At 32.8% G+C, this 17,438-nt stretch overlaps 1 protein-coding gene across 1 annotated transcript in view; it reads right to left on the bottom strand.

Moving 5' to 3' along the window:
- Window positions 1–2,992, bottom strand: part of LOC142346010 (uncharacterized) — a 43,895-nt gene extending 40,903 nt beyond the window's left edge. Inside the window, exon 1 of the mRNA XM_075398489.1 lies at window positions 2,924–2,992. The gene's annotated coding sequence lies outside the window, so the exon portion shown is untranslated. The remainder of the gene's footprint in view (window positions 1–2,923) is intronic.
- Window positions 2,993–17,438: the final 14,446 nt, after the last annotated feature.

The raw sequence follows: 17,438 nt of genomic DNA, 5'->3' as shown, positions 1-17,438 counted from the left end.
CTGGATCCGCAGCAAATTTTTAAGCTTTTTTCAATTGGGCACTGGCAAAAATTTGTGTGAATCTCTTCTTGTTTAAGGGTAGCTGGGGAATCTGATTTTATATTAAATGACTCGGATTTTCTATGTTTCAGGAACAAAAAAATTGAAAATATTTTTAGCAAAAAGAGCATAAACTGTAAGAAAATGAATTGAATTTTGTCGTGATATCCATAATCTTTTTAAGCGAATCTCTTTTTGTTTAAGGAAAATGGCCCTGAATATTCCCTTTTGCGTCCTATATATTTCGTCGATATGTGTCTTATAAGTGTTTCGATATATTTAAAGATTATATTCTATTGTAGATTTCCTGTACCAATAATAACTTTTTGGGGTGGTTCTGTAATTGAAGTTTCCTCAAAATTTGTGACATCTGTGGTTACTTTGATGAGGATATGTGACACGAAACAAAATGAATACTTCAGTTGACATACTTTTGTGAATTTTGGAGACAGCGTATGACTACAAGATGAATCAAGCAGTTACCTCTTACTGTTAGAAAAAGTTTTTTCTTTAGTCTGCGCTGAACTTTTGGTTGTCAATTAGCTTAGCTGATACCGCAATTTGTCAATCTGTGTCTTCATTTCAGAATCAAAGCTAGAAAACGCGTTTATAACACGCTCATCGAGAAACCAAAGTAAATGCAAATTGCTTGTGACATAAATTTTCTTATGTTTTGACAATGAGTTGTTGCTAACGCACCCAAGCTTCAGCACATCCAGGTTTCTTCTTTTCATTTTTTATTGGAGTAATGACAGCCTGCATCGATGCAACGCAGATGTTAGATGGATCTGGCCCGACATAATTAGCTATGAATTGTTATATTTGTCTCATTTTTGGATCTAGATCACTGACCAAATATCCACAGGGCTCCGTTTGTGCTGATTTATTGTAAGTTTCTGTCAGCCATTTTAGACAATTTGAAGGCAATTGTGAAAAATCACTTGCTCTTGTGAAATAATTTCTGTTTAAAACTAACTAAATGCCGTAGTTTTCCATGTCGTCATGATGTTACTATCTTGACAAATTGTTTTTTTCATGGAATATTCTTTTTAACAACAGTCTTCAAAAACCAGTAGACTCTGAAATATTTTTGGTGTGTTAATTCCTGACTTCTTGATTATCTCAATTTGGGGTAGTAGCAAATTTATAGATGTGAACAGATCCTTGTGTTCTTCGTAAGAGTAATAACTTTTTTACAATGGTTAAAAGTTTGCGCCTTGCAATTTGTCAAAATATAGTCAGGCTCTGCTGAGCCACAGGGTCAAAAACCATCAAAACCCCGTTGATGACAGTTATGGGCCCAGTGGGCCAAGAGAACTTGACTATTATTCGGAAAGTTGCATGGAGCAAACTCTTATCCAAGATTTTTAAAAATTTATCACTTTCAGGACGAACACAAGGATCTGTTCACATCTATAAATCTGCAACTGCCTCAAATGGAGATTGTAGGATCGAAAATAGACGCAATTTAGGACTAAAATAATTGTTGCATAGACTCGAATACTATAATAGGAGATATGTATAAGTCAAGCGCCATTCGCTTGACTAAGGGAATAAGTTAAAACAAGATTAATTCACCAATTTATGAACAAAGTATATTTATATGCAGTCTAAAAATGTCTTTTAAGTTTTGTTTGTCTTTCCTTTTTGACCCAATGATCTTGCTGAATTCTTGCTCTGTTGATTTTCTCCAGTTGTAGTTGATCCAAGATCCACCAAATCGTCAATGTTGATAAACCAGACAAAAAATATAAGCAAATATTGAATAGGAAATGTATTTTAAATTTAGTAACAAAACTCAGCAAGGAAACGAGTCTCAGGTTGTTGATTACAACGTTAAACAAATTATATTATCCTTTTTAATGAAGTACCAATTTCATACCCCTCATTTAGTAGAAACACATATGTGCAATTTATTAAAAAATAATTTACTTCAAATATGGGTATGTGATTTTGATTTAAATTTGTATGCATGAACAAAATAGGAAAGGATGCTGAGAGAGGGCAGTAGTTCCAAGTTCATGCTCCATGTGGTAGGTATTACCAAAAGAATAGAAGCAGAGTTCAGATGTCAATGTTTTTGATTGGCTAAACTCAAGGCATATGGAAAAGTAAGATAAAAGGGGGACTGTGAAAAATTCAAAATCAGTTGTTTCGGACTTTTTGGAGCTTCAAAGACGGACTTGGTCCTCTCTCCAGCTACCGTCTTCAGAAGGCTTCAATTCAATCTTCTAGCTGCAACACTCATTTTCGTTCTAGTCCAGTAGCCAACAGCAGAAGTGACGTTGCCCCCTTGCAAAGGAGAAGCACTGGAACCCGGAAGAAGACCAGAAGAGCGCGAGGTTCAGCAGAAGGAGGCTCTTGCTCCCGAGAACGTGTTTGAGCACGCAATAGGCAATCTTACAGAGATAATCAAGTATTCAGGATTTGAAAAATCAAAAATATATCAGAGTCTACTGGTTTACGAAGACTGTTGTAAAATGTATGCCATGAAATAAGACTTTGTCGAATTAGCAACATCAGACCGACATCGAAAACTGCATGAAATTCAGTTTGTTATAAGCACAATTTATTTCACAAGACTTGCATAATTGACTTTAACGCAACTCTCACATCGCTCTGTTGTGGAACCCAACCATAATTGACAAACAGTTTTGATGGGACCCCAATTCGACTCCCACCGCTGTTAAAAGTTTAGCAAATTTCCTCTTGTATTTAAAACAGTACTCGTACATCTACTTCTAGTAAATGCAGGAAAACTACTTCTAGCGAATGAAGGAAAGTGAAATTTATTAACATAATAAACATAGACTAAAATTACATCATAAACATGTACTATACATTATAAACAAATTACTAAATTATAAAAAAAATTTTCAATTACTTGTAAAATTTTGTTCGATTTCCTCGAAAATTCTTTAAAAAACCTGTTGCCGCAACTTATGGTTATCGTCAAAACTCCTTACAACTTTTTAGATAATAATAATTATCATTATTGTTATCTTTATTATTGTAAATATGTGTTAGTCCACGACTAGGGTTGTTATTAATGGATAATTGAGAATAAATATGGAAACGCAAAGCGAAAGAAGTAACACAGCAATTGCCTGATTGCTTTGAGGTATTGTTAAACGACAAAATAAAATCATTTGCGAAAAAAGTGTTAAATATAAATAAATTTTAAATTTTTTAACAATAAAATAACAAATTCATTTTGTTATTTTATGTTAAAAAATGACAAATTCATTTTGTTTTTTTTATGTTAAAAAATAACAAATTCAATTTTGGAAAAAAACATCAACTTTAAACGATAAAAAAACTATAAAACGCGGAACTATGAATAAATGATAATAAAAGATGAAACATATAGTTAAACCATATAATCAAGAGGTCATCAATGGGAAAAGTTGCTACCTATAAATAAATGATAATTGACGATAAAAACGTTTTATATATAATACTTCTTTCCAACCACTACGATACGGAGCAATAAGAATGAGCAGGCAAATAGAACAGTTGGTTTTTCAAAGAAGATTTTCTTATCGGCGAAACAGTGGAGCAAAATCACACATTTATGACAGAAGAAAGAGGGAAAAAAGGAAGAAAAAATTAATGAGCTTGAAGCGTCTGGACCTGCGTCAATAAAAACAATACCAGACTGCTCTGGACTTATTAATAAATGTAATAAATATAATACGAAGACGTTTTATTTGTTTTTATTCATAGAAAACAAACGATTGTTTAAAGCGCCATTTTTGAAACTTTTTGAAACTTTTTAAAAATTTTGCTTTCTGTTGTGCCTTATACTTACTACGTTTTATCTGCCCACTGGGTTTCTAATGGACTCTATCCGGGTCTTTCCCATTACGTCTTCAGCCTCCAACCCCCCCCCCCCCCCCCCGCCCCCCTTAAAATTACAAATTGTGATCACCCTGGCCAATGACTTTACCGAAAAATAGAGTTGAAAAAAGTTTAAATAGTGAAATAGTGTATAAATATTATTTGGCCACCAATATGGCATGTTGACCATGACGGGGGGGGGGGTACACGTTATTCACCACTTAGATTTGGTGGGGGGGGGGGGTAAAATGGGAAAGGCCCCTTGTATCGAGCACGACCTTGACGTGTGAATAAGTGAATAACTCTTGCCACAACACAATGTTGAAATCAAAATTTAAAATTACACACGTGATCGTAACGATGAAACGTAGCGCTTCGACTCAATAATAGTTACTTCCCGGGTCGAGGTTTTATCAAAAAATAATGTAAGATTAGCGGTGAATAGCGATGAAAAGAAAACTTTTTTTCACCGCAAAGCGCCCGCATATTTTAGCGTTTAATGCGGTGAATGTTTGTAAGATTTGCGTTGAATTTAGCGGTGAAAAATTTTTTTTCGCCGCATTTTGCTGGTGGCGGTGATAAATTTTCTTTCACCGCTTATGCGGTGAAAAAAATTTTTCATCGCTTAAGATTTTTTTCACCGCATTCATCGCATTGAGCGCAAATCTTAGACTTTTTCTCAAATTTACCGCAAATCTTACATCTTTTAGTGATTTTTAGCGGTGACACCTCGACCCGTGTTGTTTTTTGAACTGGACCTTTTTATTTCAGCAATACAGCAATATTAATAATATCTAAATTTGATCTCTGATATAATTCATATCTGTGAATTTTTTCTTGTTTTTCCTAAATCAGACGTTTTCCCAAGCAACAGTTTTGCAGGAGTTTTACCGAAAATCGTCGTCATACAGGGTCTTACAAAATAACAGTCATGACTATAAATCTGGAAGATAACAGTCGGAGTGGACACGGTTGCATTATTCACAAAAATTAAAAATTATCTTTTTTCCTGGATCTATTGTAAACTTTTTATGTTTGATTATTATTTTTCTATTATTTTTGACTTTCAGTGACCCAAATGAATCAATTTTTCTTATAGATTAAAAGCACTCAATTTTCATTTTCTTTCTTTAAATATGCTCATTTTTCTTAAATTAAACCGAATTTAGCAAAATATTGAAGCCAGGCATAACAAGCCACTAAAATTATTTTGGTGAATCCAAACAGCGTAAAAACTGGTTGTCACCTTTGATGAAAATTAATTTTGAAAGTTTGCACAGTAATAGTCCGCTGTAATCTAAAAACATTCAGGTAATTTTAATTGTAACATTTGTACTCAAACATAATCGCAGCACAAAATCCCTCAAAAACCGGTAAAAATTGAAACGAGTCACTTACTGAAAAAAAGCAACTTAAAAACTAGCAGAAAATTCAAAACAAGTGAATAATAGTCAGGTAAAGTTTGTGCAAAATTATCGAAAAAACAATGAAAAATTAATGGAAAATTTTACTCCAACACTTTGCGAATTGGATTGTATTAAAGAAGCTTTGGATGAAAAACTTTTAAAGACTATTCTAAGATTATGTCTCACGACTTGATCTGTGATTATTTTGTTCATATGTCTATAAAAGGGCCTACATTTGTACACAAGTTTCATAAAACACAGCTAATTTTCTAAAAACTTGAAAACTGTTCAAAAAAACCGCCATTCAAGGGCATTCCGGAGCTTTTGGTTAGTCAAGGGCGTCACTAAATTTTTCAAAAATTAGTAGTTCACAAAACGCATAACTAAGAATAAATTTTTTAAAAAAATACAAATTTGTAAAATGCGACAAAATTTCCAAAAGTGCATCCATCTTCGATGGGAAGAAACCTATGCTCAACTGAGGGTTTTCGTTCACTCCAGCAAAAGCATTAAATAAATTTGTTTTTGAAGGTTCTGCGCTCATCATCGAGTAGAAAACTTTACTTGTAGGTTTTTTAATTTGCAAATTTGCTAAAAACAGTCATTTAGCGTTACTCTTACTCTGGGTTTTCTGATATTTTATCCAGTTTTTTGTAATTGTACAAAAATTGTTTGATGTAGATTCAATACGTTTGTTTGCTCCAAAATTATTGGTTTTATGTTAGTTGATAATGAAGAGAGTGCTTCAGAAACATTACAAACGAACTCATCTGTGAAAAAACTTTAGGATATTAAACTGATCTCGAACAAATCCACTTATATTGTCAAAAACTGGAAGTTAGAAATTGTTTCGAGAGTTTATTGTAAGATAATGGACAGCATTAAGTGCTCTACAGGGAATAGTTATACTGACTGCGATAACAAAAATTGCTCTAATCAAGATATAAAATTTCATACTTTCGTTACGACAGAGACAGATAAAGAAACTAAGTTCAAAGCTGAGGACGCAGAACATCTTTTAAAAATTTTCACTAGGAAGAAGCAAAACAAATTACAAGAAGATGCAAAACAAATTAGAAAACTGCTTTAAGGCTCTAAAGCTATCGAAACAGTTTTTGCCCGCATGAAAAATAAAAATTTTTCTCAACGTAAATTAAATTCATGATAACCAATTATCCTTATATTTCATAGATAGTTAGGTCCCTTTGTTTACTGTTTTTAGGTCATTTTGATTTACTCGGAGCAAATAAATTATTAAACTTTATTCTTTGTGCTTTGCGCAGGAATATCATTGTTGTGAAAAACTCTACCAATTATGAGTGCAGATTTTTTTTGCTCTGCATTCAATCAAGTGTCCTCAAAACGGTGTTTTTGAGTTCGGAGATTGCGTTATTCTTAAACTGCATTGAAGCACAGAATTTCGGTTTCTGATGTAAGCATTTGGTTTCTTTAGCTGGACAATCACAAATATTGTGAAGAATTATATTGAAACAGCAACATTGGTGTAAGAAAGAAAAAGCTAATAATTGACACTGGCATATAAGAATTGACAAATTTTTTCACTCAAAATGAATAATTGGAAAAAAAAGTTCTTTTACACAAAAACAGCTTGCAGCGAATTTTGAATTAGAATAAGGAAAATAAGCGCTTTGCATAGCTGTGAAATTTGCTTGACTTGATCATAAGAGAAACTTCTCTTCCAAAAATGCAAATAAATTTAAAAAACTGTTATAACCATCACTGATCATTCGAAAAAATTTACATATATAGAAGCAATAGCGTTGTCAAATTGACTGAAAAATGACAAATTTAATAAACTTTGCAAGCTAAGGGAGAATGGTTTTTTAAGAAAGCAACGAAGAAGTAGCAACGTAGACATAAATTAAGGGCAAAGTAACAATTTCAAATAGATTAGCAAATTTTCATGTCGTTAACTTAAAAAAAATTTCCCAGTCAAAGCCAATTCTAAAAGCATTTATAAAGAAAAAAACCCAAGTGCCGGAAAAAATTTATTGAAAAAAATTTTTTCCGACAGTGTACCGGCAGTTGCTATCAGCTGGACCCCTTGGTTTTGATCAACCCCATCGGACTCTCGATGAGAATCTGATCAGAATGCTGCTATATTGCTGTAAGAAAAAAAGTTTGCCCGACTCGGTCATTGGTGTGACTCTCCTGCGCTCGAAGCCGCCCCTGATCAGTCTCAGGTGCGCTCAAAGCGGTTATGATCTGCCCACTAAATTATCTAAAGCCCTGGAATAATTTTAAAACGTCAACTGGCAGCCTTACACGTACATTCGTCTCAATATATGTCTAGTATTAAATTTATTAGTTATCTCCATTATTACCAACTCTTACAGCTATACGTTGAATTAAGACAGTTACATGAACTTTTTTTGCTTAGTAACATCTTTTCCAAGTGACCTGTATAGGTGGAAACTAGGTGACGCAAAAAGTTGACACGAAAGATTAAACCTCAATTAAATGCCAAAATTTTTGTGAATAATGTTGCCTTTCACATGTGAACGATTTGAAAAAACTGGCATTATTGCTCATTTGGGAATTTTAGGAGAACTATTAGGAAACAAAACGAGCAAAAATCCAAATTGCGAGAAGATAAAGGGCATCAAACTTTTGGAAACACAACTAAAAATTAAATTTGTTCAACAGAACACTTAATCAAAAATTAGAGCGCTGAAAATTTTTAAAAAATTAAAATAAATTTGGGAAAACTAACACAAAACGAACTCAAAAAGTCGCTAACACTTCTTGGCAAATTAATGACAAAATCATTAGAGGAGTTAATTTTTTAGAGAAAGTTGACGAAGAAGATGTTGCGTCCTATTTGAGGGCGAATTAGATATCGCATTTTTTGGAGCTCTGGCGAGTTTAACAAACCAACAGACGGAAAGTTTTAAAACTGTCTTCAAACCTGGTTATTTTTGAAAGATGTCAAAAATTCCACCAAGCAATAAAATTAATTTTAAAATTCAAGAAAATGTTCGCGCTAAAGAAGACATGGCAGTGGAGAAGAAAGTGAGGACGGGAAAAGCGGAATAAATCATTTACAGATTCAGAAGAAGTTCAGAATGCATCACATTTGTGTTTTTTTAAATAAAAATTGACCGTTTATTCAAATGTTTCGAAAACTTATTGAAATCTTTAAATTAACAACTCTTTTTTGCTTGAAAAAGCAGACAGGAGCTGTAAATTTTGATAAATAGACAAATGCTGAAACTTAAAATAGTGCTAAGAGTTAAATAAACGTCTGTTTTAACACAAAAAAAAACCAAATTTTGTTGAGCGATAAAATTGCAATATTTTGAACGATTTGGGCATTGGGAATTGCGAAATGATGAACTTCGTGAGATTCATTTTAGAGATGCTCAAAATACCAGCACTATACATATATCTGTACTGCTCAGGTGTGACAAAACGGTTGCTCGAGTTTTCACTCAGATCTTTGAAATTTAGCATAATGTTTTGATGTAAAAATTACGAATTGTATCATAAGGAGCTCAACAGCAGTCAAATGAGCACTTTACACTGCCTTTAACCCAATTGTTTTAAATGAAAGGGTTTATTTTTGTTTTTTATTAGTTCGAAATTCGTTGTTTAAAATATTTTAAATTGATACAAAATCTTTAAATCATTGCTTTTATAAGACTGTCTTCTTCTGGATTTAGAATTTCATGGTTTTTCATTGTTATTCTCAATATGGACCACATGATAGTAACAATTGTTAGAGTTCGAGTCGGTTCCTTAGCAAAGACTTTATACAAATTTAGCTAGCTTTCCAAAAAATTAAAAAACTGTTTTCATTGTTTTCGTACAAAATTCTCCGCCAAACTTCCCAAAATTACACCGCAGAGGTATACCCCAAAATTTCCGCCTTAGTAAATTTTCCTCGAAACTTAGATACATAAAATGAACGAAATTAGGAAGCATCATTTGTATCTTATTTATTGGAAAATGGATTTTGTCAATTTTGCAAAAAAAAACTTTAAAGTTGTAAATTAGGTGACAAGTCTTTTAGCACGTTTTCGCTCATTTTAGGTATATTTTTTGCATTAAAAGTATCCCTAGTCCGCATTTGAGCCTAATTAAACGCGCGCTTTTTGAGCATGCTAAGTGACTTAATACTTTGTGATGAGCACTTTAATAAAGATTTAATTGAAGCGTTCAAATCTGTAAAGCGATTTAAATACAAGTAACTTCATATATATATATATATATATATATATGTATATATATATATATATATATATATATATATATATATATATATATATATATGAAGTAGGTCTCAGCGCCACCAAAACTGATTTTCTTCCGAAAAGCCCCTCGCTTAACAAAGGCTTTATATATCAATGTGGGACTGGCCGATTTCAATAAGTAGTAAAAAACAGTACTAAAATTTGTTATAAAGAACTATAAATAGTAATAAAGTAATAATAAGAACTAATACCCTTTAACAAGTAGCACCCTTTAATAAGTAATAGCCTTTAATAAGTTGTAATAAAATAGTTATAAATAACTAGTATTATCAAAATAGCAATAAAACCCACCACATTTTTAACCGCCATAGTTTTAATGAAATGCAACATCTTCCAGTTGATGTACTGGTGTAGACTCAATGAACCGCGTAGGAATGTACTATTTGTAATAAATGTACTATTTGGAACGTACTATTTGTTGTAATAAAGCTTTAATAATCAATTGTATGCCCTTAACCGCGCATTAAATTAGGCTTAATTGCAGATAAAATTGCGAAAACGAGTTAATTTGCGTGCAAAAAGCGATACATAAATTGAGCATATTCGCGATAAAAAAAGCCGCGAAAACTAGGATACATAGCTTGTACTTTTATTTCGCGGCTAAAACTTGAACACATTTGCGCAATTCCCTTCAATTTTGCCGGGTTTTGCTAAAGTAGCAATTTCCGCGTTTTGTTGAATTTTCTATGTATCAACACATGAAAAAAGAAAACGAGGTACACAAATCTGGCACATTTGTGCGTGACGATTTTGGTATACCTCTCGGCGTATTTATTTTTTTCTTTTCTTTTTGTCTTCTTGTTGGTTTCGTGTTTGATGCTTCACTGTTGTCCACAAATAGGAGGATCAACAAAAGGGTTCAAACCGGGAGTAATTGCCGACCAATGTGTCTGCACCTGCTCCTAACTTTTAGATTTTTTCCCGTACTACTGTTTTTTTGCGAACTTCTGGATACATTAAATTTTTTTACGTTGATTATTCATATAAAAACCAGTTTTCGTTCGTCAAATTGTATTGCAATCCACATACTTGCATTCACTGGTCCATAACCATTTTTTTCTTGAAATTATTGATTTCATTGAAGGAACATACATAAATTTTTCGCTGGTGGTGCCTGGAGGCTGCTACTTCTTCTGTAACTCTTGTATGCGTGCTGAATATAATATCCAGTAGAAAGGCCAAAATTCTTTTGTTTTTCGCTCGCAAAAATTGTTTATCTCATACTGCGACAGCGTTGCAAACGGCAAAAAACATTGCAGCGAGATTGAAGAGACAGAGCGAGATTGAAATAAATCTTGCATAAAAATTCAGAATTTCATGCATTGGAGGCTATCAATTGTCAATTGTTTTAACCAAAAACAACCTAATGAGCAATAAAATTAGTGAATAGAATTTTTTGGCACCAAATTGCTTTTTTTAGACTTTTGTGCGATATTAACCAGTTTGAAGCTACTAAACAGTTTAAAGGATCTGAAATTATTCCAATTTCACTTTTTTTCAGAGATCCCTCAAAAAAGCCAACCAAACACGAATTAGGCCAGAAGAGTTTACAATTGATCAAAATTGCTTTTAGGGTGGCCATATATTTGTACCAATTTTTTTGTTTGAATATTCCTCTTTTTTAACGTTTTTGAGTTCTGCTTGATGTTGTTGTAAGAGATATCAAAAATGCTTTCCTAACAGACAATGAAAAGAAGTCACCAATTAATTCAAATCACAGAAATATGAACTAAATTGAAAGAGGTTTGATCCAGAACTAGGTTAAATAGACATACAAATCTGCCTAAAAACAACGCTTGCTTTTTTGAAACAAGAGACATTTCTGTTTGATCAACTTGATACTTTTCTTAGGGTGCGTCGAAAAAACAGCCATTTGTTTTGAATCACCAAAAAAAGGTTGAACACCGGAGGCTGCTTCGTTTTCTGTAACGCTTGTGTGTCTTCTGAATGGTTAGAAGAGCCAAAGTTCTTTTGTTTTCGCTCACAAAAATTGTTTATCTCAAACTGCGACAACGTTGCAAACGGCAAAAAACAATGCAGCTTAAAAATATATTCGAAAAAAAAATGAGAAAACAGAGAGATCGAGACTGCAAAAAGTCTTGGATTAAGTTTCAGAACTTCATGCATTGGAGGTTCTCAATTGGTTTAACCAAAATAACTTGAAGAGCAAGAAAATTGGTGGACGTAATTTTTTGGCACCAAATCTTTTTTTCAGAATTTTTAGCGATAATAACCAGTTTGAAGCTATTGAACAGTTTGAAGGGTCTGAAATTATTCGAATTTTAATTTATCTCAATGTCCACGAAAAAAGATATTCAAACAGGAATCAGGCCGAAACAGTTTTCAATTGATCAAAATTGCTTTTAAGTTGTCCAAATATTTGTATCAATTGTTTTGTCCCTCTTTTGTAATGTTTTTGAATTCTGAATGGTGTTGTTGTTAAGCCGACTGAACCCTCTTTTGTAATATTCCTGAATTCTGATTGGTGTTGTTAAGCCCATATCAAAATTGCTCTTCCAAGAGACGATGAAAAATTTTCCCAGTTAATTGAGATCACAGAAACAAGTGCTAAATTCAGGGAGCTTTTATCCAAAACTACGTTAAATTGACATACAAATCTGACAAATGAAAACACTTGACTGTTTGAAAGTTTGATACGTTCCAATTGTAGACAGAGAAACTTCTCGTAGATCAACTTGATACTTTTCTTAGTGTTTATCGAAGAAATAGTCATTTGTTTTGAATCACCAAAAAGGGTTCAAAACTGGAGGCTGCTACTTTTTCTGTAACGCTTGCATGTCTTCTGAATATAAGATCGATTAGAAAAGCCAAAGTTCTTTTGTTTTTCGCTCACAAAAATAGTTCATCTCACAAAAATAGTTCATCTCAAACGCTTGTGTGTCTTCTGAATGATTAGAGGAGCCAAATTTCTTTTTTTCGCTCACTAAAATTGTTTATCTCAAACTGCGACAACGTTGCAAACGGCAAAAAACAATGCAGCTTAAAAATAGTCATTTGTTTTGAATCACCAAAAAGGGTTCAAAACTGGAAGCTGCTACTTTTTCTGTAACGCTTGTATGTCTTCTGAATATAAGATCGATTAGAAAAGCCAAAGTTCTTTTGTTTTTTGCTCACAAAAATAGTTCATCTCAAACTGCGACAGCGTTGCAAATGGCAAAAAACATTGCAGCATTACCATATATACGAAAAGATTCAGTAAACCAAGAGAGCGAGATTGAAATAAATCTTGTATAAAAATTCGGAATTTCATGCATTGGAAGCTATCAATTGTCAATTGTTCTAACCAAAAACAACTTGATGAGCAATAAAATTAGTGAATAAAATTTTTCGGCACCAAATTGCTTTTTTTAGAATTTTATGCGATATTGCCCATTTTGAAGCTATCAAACAGTTTGAAGCATCTGAAACAATTCGAATTTTTGCTTTATCTCAAGTTCTTCCAATTATGCCAATCAAACAGGAATTAGGCTAAAACAGTTTTCCATTGATCAAAATTGCTTTTAAATTGGTCACATGTGTGTATCAATTGTTTCATCTGAAGATCTTTTTTTCGTAACGTTTTTGATTTATGATTGGTGGTGTTGTGAAACCGATACCAAAATTGCTCTTCTAGCAGACAATGAAAAAAAATTACCAGTTAATTGAATTCACAGAAACAAATACTAAATTCAGGGAAGTTTGATCCAAAACTACGATAAATTGACATAGAAATCTGGCAAATGAGAACACTTGCCTGTTTGAAACATTGATACATTCCAATTTGAGACCGAGACGTTTCTGGTAGAGCAACCTGATATTGTTCTTAGTTTTTAACGTAGAAACATTAATTAGTTTTGAATCACCCGGAAAAAGGCTCAAAATTGGAGGCCGCTATGTTTCTTGTAACGCTTTTATGCATGTTGAATATATGATCGATTAGAAGAAACAAATTTCTTCTGTTTTTCGCTCACAAAAGTTGTTTATCTCAAACTGCGACAGTGTTGCAAACGGCAAAAAACAAGGCAGCTGAACCATGAAGAGGAAAAGAATGAGTAAACCGAGAGAAGGCGATTGAAGTAAATTTTGTCTAAAATTTCAGAATTTCATGAATTGGAGGCTATCACTTGTTTTGATCAAAAATAATTTGGAGAGCAGGAAAATTGATGAACGTATTTTTTTGGCAAGAAAGTGATTTTTTCTTCAGCATTTTGTGCGATATTGCCCATTTTGAAGCTATCAAACAGTTTGAAGCATCTGAAACAATTCGAATTTTTGCTTTATCTCAAGTTCTTCCAATTATGCCAATCAAACAGGAATTAGGCTAAAACAGTTTTCCATTGTTCAAAATTGCTTTTAAATTGGTCACATGTTTGTATCAATTGTTTTATCTGAAGATATTTCTTTCGTAACGTTTTTGATTTATGATTGGTGGTGTTGTGAAACCGATACCAAAATTGCTCTTGTAGCAGACAATGAAAAAAATTACCAGTTAATTGAATTCACAGAAACAAATACTAAATTCAGGGAAATTTGATCCAAAACTACGATAAATTGACATAGAAATCTGGCAAATGAGAACAATTGCCTGTTTGAAACATTGATACATTCCAATTTGAGACCGAGACGTTTCTGGTAGAGCAACCTGATATTGTTCTTAGTTTTTATCGTAGAAACATTAATTAGTTTTGAATCACCCGGAAAAAGGCTCAAAATTGGAGGCCGCTATATTTCTTGTAACGCTTTTATGCATGTTGAATATATGATCGATTAGAAGAACCAAATTTCTTCTGTTTTTCGCTCACAAAAGTTGTTTATCTCAAACTGTGACAGTGTTGCAAACGGCAAAAAACAAGGCAGCTGAACCATGAAGACGAAAAGAATGAGTAAACCGAGAGGAGGCGATTGAAGTAAATTTTGTCTAAATTTTCAGAGTTTCATGAATTGGAGGCTATCACTTGTTTTGATCAAAAATAATTTGGAGAGCAGGAAAATTGGTGAACGTAATTTTTTGGCAAGAAAATGATTTTTTTATTCAGTATTTTGTGCGATATTGCCCATTTTGAAGCTATCAAACAGTTTGAAGCATCTGAGAGTATTCGAATTTTATTTTATCTCAAGTTCTTCCAATTATGCCAATCAAACAGGAATTAGGCTAAAACTGTTTTCAATTGATCAAAATTGCTTTTAAATTGGCCACATGTTTGTATCAATTGTTTTGTCTGAAGATCCTTCTTTCGTAACGTTTTTGAATTATGATTGGTGTTGTTGTGAAACCGATTCCAAAATTGCTCTTCTAGCAGACAATGAAAAAAATTACCAGTTAATTGAATTCACAGAAATAAATACTAAATTCAGGAAAATTTGATCCAAAACTACGATAAATTGACTTAGAACCTGCCAAATGAAAACACTTGCCTGTTTGAAAGATTGATACATTCCAATTTTAGACAGAGCGTTTCTAGTAGAGCAACTTGATATTTTTCTTAGTTTTGACCATTGAAACATTAATTAGTTTTGGATCACCAGGAAAGGGCTCAAAATGGAGACTGCTATAATTCCTGTAACGCTTTTATGTATGTTGAATATATGATCGATTAGAAGAACCAAATTTCTTCTGTTTTTCGCTCACAAAAATTGTTTATCTCAAACTGCGACAGTGTTGCAAACGGCAAAAAACGAGGCAGCTGAACCATAAAGACGAAAACAACAGGTAAACCGAGAGAACGAGATTGCAAAAAATCTTGTATTAAGTTTCAGAACTTCATGCATTGGAGGTTCTCAATTGGTTTAACCAAAATAACTTGAAGAGAAAGATAATTGGTGAACGTATTTTTTGGCACCAAAGTTTCTTTTTCAGAAATTTTAGCGATAATAACCAGTTTGAAGCTATTAAACAGGTTGAAGGATCTGAAATTATTAGAATTTCACTTTATCTCAATGTCCATCAAAACAGATATTCAAACAGGAATCAGGCCAAAACAGTTCTCAATTGATCAAAATTGCTTCTATGTTGTCCATATATTTGTATCAATTGTTTTGTCTGAAGATGCCTCGTTTATAATGTTTTTGAAATATGATTGGTGTTGTTGTTAAGCCGATATCAAAATTGCTCTTCTAAGAGACGATGAAAAAATTTACCAGTTAATGGAAATCACACAAATAAGTGCTAAATTCAGGGAGGTTTGATCCAAAACTACGTTAAGTTGACATACAAATCTGCCAAATGAAAACACTTGACTGTTTGAAAGTTTGATACGTTCCAATTTTAGACAGACATTTTGGTAGAGCAACCTGATATTCCTCTTTCTGTTCGTCGTAAAAACAGTCATTTGACATTTGTTTTGAATCACCAAAAAGGGTTCAAAACTGGAGGCTGCTACTTTTTCTGTAAGGCTTGTATGTCTTCTGAACATAAGATCGATTAAAAGTTCTTGTGTTTTTCGCTCACAAAAAAAGTTCTTCTCAAACTGCGACAGCGTTGCAAAGGGCAGAAAACAATGCAGCTGAACCATAAAGACGAAAAGAAAGAGTAAACCAAGAGAAAGCGATTGAAGTAAATTTTGTATAAAATTTCAGAATTTCATGAATTGGAGGCTATCGTTTGTTTTAATCGAAAATATTTTGAAGAGCAAGAAAATTTGTGAATGTAATTTTTTGGCAAGAAAGTGATTTTTTCTTCAGCATTTTGCGCGATATTGCCCATTTTGAAGCTACCAAACAGTTTGAGGCATCTGAAAGTATTCGAATTTTACTTTGTCTCAAGTTCTCCAAAAATGCCAATCAAACAAGAATTAGGCTAAAACAGTTTTCAGTTGATCAAAATTGCTTTTAATTTGAACACATGTTTATATCAATTGCTTTGTCTGAAGATCCTTCTTTCGTAACGTTTTTGAATTATGATTTGTGTTGTTGTTTAACCGATACCAAAATTGCTCTTCTAGCAGACAATTAAAAAAATTACCAGTTAATTGAGGTCACAGAAATAAATACTAAATTCAGGAAAGTTTGATCCAAAATTACGATAAATTGACATAGAAATCTGCCAAATGAAAACACTTGCCTGTTTGAAAGATTGATACATTCCAATTTTAGACAGAGACGTTTCTGGTAGAGCAATTTGATAATTTTCTTAGTTTTGAGCGTAGAAAGATTATTTAGTTTTTAATCACCAGAAAAACTGCTCAAAATTGGAGGCTGCTATTCTTCCTGTAACGCTTTTATGAATGCTGAATATTTATTTGTTTAGAAGAGCCAAAGTTCTTCTGTTTTTCGCTAACAAAAATTGTTTGTCTCAAACTAGGACAGCGTTGCAAACGGCAAAAAACAATGCAGCTTGACAGTATATTCGAAAAAAATGAGTAAACCGAGAGAACGAGATTGCAAAAAAACTTGTATTAGGTTTCAGAACTTCATGCATTGGAGGTTCTCAATTGGTTTAACCAAAATAACTTCAGGAGCAAGAAAATTGGTGAACGAAATTTTTTGGCAGCCAAGTCTTTTTATCAAGTCTTTTTAATGTCATTCAAATAAGAATAAGGCCAAAACAGTTTGCAATTGATCAAAATTGCTTTTAAGTTTTCCATATAATTGTATCAAATGTTTTGTCTGAAAATCCCTCTTTTGTAATGTTTCTGAATTCAGATTGCTGTTGCTGTTAAGCCCATATCAAAATTGCTCTTCTAAGAGACGATTAAAAAGTTTAACAGTTAATTGAAATCACAGAAATAAGTGCTAAATTCAGGGAGGTTTGATCCAAAACTACGTTAAATTGACATAAAAATCAGCCAAATGAAAACATTTGACTGTTTGAAAGTTTGATACGTTCCAATTTTAGACAGAGACATTTTGGTAGAGCAACTTGATATTCCTCTTACTGTTC

The sequence above is a fragment of the Convolutriloba macropyga genome, chromosome 9, assembly GCF_964194025.1.
Source record: "Convolutriloba macropyga chromosome 9, txConMacr16.3, whole genome shotgun sequence".
Classification (NCBI taxonomy): domain Eukaryota; kingdom Metazoa; phylum Xenacoelomorpha; order Acoela; family Convolutidae; genus Convolutriloba; species Convolutriloba macropyga.
Note: the sequence above shows the minus strand (reverse complement) of the source record. Positions and strands in the feature narration are given on the sequence as shown.